This window comes from Ochotona curzoniae, unplaced genomic scaffold, assembly GCF_017591425.1.
Source record: "Ochotona curzoniae isolate NIBS_2020 unplaced genomic scaffold, NIBS_Ocur_1.0 contig_1588, whole genome shotgun sequence".
NCBI classification, from domain to species: Eukaryota; Metazoa; Chordata; class Mammalia; order Lagomorpha; family Ochotonidae; genus Ochotona; species Ochotona curzoniae.
Genome location: NW_024465131.1, coordinates 13,483 through 16,729, shown reverse-complemented (window position 1 = coordinate 16,729; position 3,247 = coordinate 13,483).

The following is a 3,247-nucleotide window of genomic DNA, read 5'->3' as shown; positions in this document are numbered from 1 at the left end:
CTTAAAATCAGCAAATCAAAAAGTCGGTTTTTTGAGAAAATGAACAAAATAGACACTCCACTGGCCCGACTGACCAAAAAACAACAAGAGAAAGCGAGAATCAATAGCATTAAAGATGAAAAAGGCAACATAACAACAGACACTGCAACCATTAAGAAAATAATTAGAAATTACTACAAAGAACTGTGCTCCAATAAATTTGAGGACCATCAAGAAATAGAAAAGTTCTTGGACTCTCACCACTTACCAAAACTCAGTCCGGAGGCAACTGAAGAATTAAATAAACCCATAACCGAGGTAGAGATTGAAACAGTCATCAAGGATCTCCCAACGAAAAAAAGCCCAGGCCCAGATGGCTTCACCACAGAATTCTACAAAACATTCTGAACAGAACTAACCCCAATCCTCTACAAGCTCTTCAAAACAATAGAGAAGGAAGCAACCCTTCCAAACTCATTCTATGAAGCCAACATCACCTTAATCCCAAAACCGGACAGAGAACCGTCAGAGAAGGAAAACTACAGACCTATTTCTCTGATGAACATTGATGCTAAAATTCTCAACAAAATCCTAGCCAATAGAATTCAAAAAATCATCAGACAGATCATTCATCCGGATCAAGTAGGATTCATCCCTGGAATGCAGGGATGGTTCAACATTCGGAAATCCATAAATGTTATAAACCACATCCAAAAATTGCAAAACAAGAACCACATAATAGTTTCAATAGATGCAGAAAAAGCTTTCGACAAAATCCAACACCTCTTCATGCTAAAAACTCTAGCCAAAGTAGGCATAGATGGGAAAATCCACAACATAATCAAAGCAATTTATGAAAAACCCAACGCCAGTATCATACTGAATGGAGAAAAGCTAGAACCCTTCCCACTGAGATCTGGAACAAGACAAGGATGCCCGCTATCACCTCTGCTATTCAACATAGTCCTAGAGGTACTTGCAGAGGCCATAAGACAAGAAAAAGAAATCAAAGGCATACGTATAGGAAACGAAGAAGTCAAGCTTTCACTATATGCAGATGACATAATCCTATACATAGAAAAACCAGGAGACTCAATACAGAAACTACTAGAACTTATACAAGAGTTTGGCAGAGTGGCAGGGTACAAAATTAATGAACGAAAATCAACAGCCATAGTGTACGCAAATAATACCAAGATGGAAGAAGATCTAACCAACAGGATACCATTCAAAACAGCAGAAAGAAGTATGAAGTATCTGGGAATAAATCTAACTTAAAGAGTAGGAGACCTATTCGAAGAAAACTACAAACTATTCAAAAAAGAAATTGAACAAGACCTCAAAAGATGGAATAACATCCCATGCTCCTGGATAGGCAAAATCAATATTATTAAAATGTCTATACTACAAAAAACAATATATATGTTCAACGCAATTCCAATCAAATTGCCCAAAACATTCTTCACGGAACTGGATACAATGATACAAAAATTCATCTGGAAGAACAGAAAACCACGAAAGGAAGATCAATGGAATAGAATAGAAGCACCAAAAGGGAACCCACACAGATACAGCCAATTAATCTTTGACAAAAAGACCAATGACAGTCCAAGCAAGTGGGAAGGCCTCTTTAGTAAATGTTGTTGGGACAACTGGCTGATAGCCTGTAGAAACAAAAAGATAGACCACATCTATCACCATACACTAAGATCCAATCTACATGGATAAAAGACCTAAACCTACATCCAGAAACCTTCAAACTCTTGGAAGAAAATGTGGGAAATACCCTGCAAGACCTAGGAGTAGGTCCTGACTTTCTAAGAAGGACACCAAAAACAATAGCAATTGAGAACAAAATAAACAAATGGGACCTCATCAAACTAAGAAGCTTCTGTACAGCAAGGGAAACAATCAGCAAAGTTAAAAAGCAACCCACAGAGTGGGAGAAGATCTTTGCACACTAAATAGGTGATGGGGGCTAATCTCCAGGATATACAAAGAACTTCAAAACAACCAAAACACCAAAACAAACAAGCCACTCAAGAAATGGACACGGGAAATGGGCAAACATTTCACAAAGGAACAAGCCCAAATGGCAAATAAACATATGACAAAATGCTCCAGCTCCCTGGCAATAAGGGAAATCCAAATTAAGACATCGATGAGGTAGAACCTAACACCAGTAAGATTGGCACACATAAAAAAGAACACCAACGACGCTTGTTGGCGAGGATGCGGGGAAAAGGGAACCCTACTCCACTGCTGTTGGGGCTGAAGGTTGGTACAGCCTTTATGGAAATTAGTCTGGAGAACACTTAAACAACTCAAAATCTGCATACCATATGACCCAGCAATAGCACTCCAAGGAATATATCCAAAGCACCTGTTTCACGACAAACCAACATGTGTTCATAGCAGCACAATCAGTAATTGCAACATGTGTTCATAGCAGCATAATCAGTAATTGCAAGAACATGGAAGCAACCGAAATGCCCATCAGCAGAAGATTGGATAGGAAAGCACTGGTTCATCTACTCCATGGAATACTACTCAGCTATTAAAAAAAACAAAATGCAGTTCTTTGTGGCTAAATGGGCCCAACTGGAAACTATAGTGCTAAGGGAAATGAGCGAATCCCAAAAAGTTAGTTACCACATGTTTGCCTTGATTTAACCCGTAATTTTTGTTTATTTATTTGTCTGTTTGTTTTTGAATCTGTCATTGATACTGTCTCAACCCATGTGTTTTGAAAAATTGAACTTGCATTATTTCTAACATATTGTCTACTCAATACTATGTCAATTAATTCCATGACACTGTATACTGTTGCTGATGTTTTGTTGGGGCTTTTAACTGACCAGGACTTTACTCTGCTAGGTCTGCCATCAGACCAGGGAGGGTCGCCCCAAGTGGCCACTGGGCTTGTCTGGACAATAGGATGCTGGACTCTATGCTGGGTATATGCTTGGAACGAAAGAATCTCAACTGAACTTGAACTGAGGTTATGCAGCAAGGTGGAGGAATCCACCATGGATTGTGGGTTGTGGGAGGGGTGGGGGGAATCCCAGTACCTATAAAACTGTTTCACATAATACAATGTTACTAACAATAAAAAAAATAAATAAGTAAACTAATGTAAAAAAATATACAACTAACCCTGCAACTGAAACTACAATTGTGAATATAAGCTAACATGAGTGATAGGATAAACTGGACCACATAGTGTGAAGCAGTCATGTCTGGGATCACCTTAGAGAACGTTTGTTTG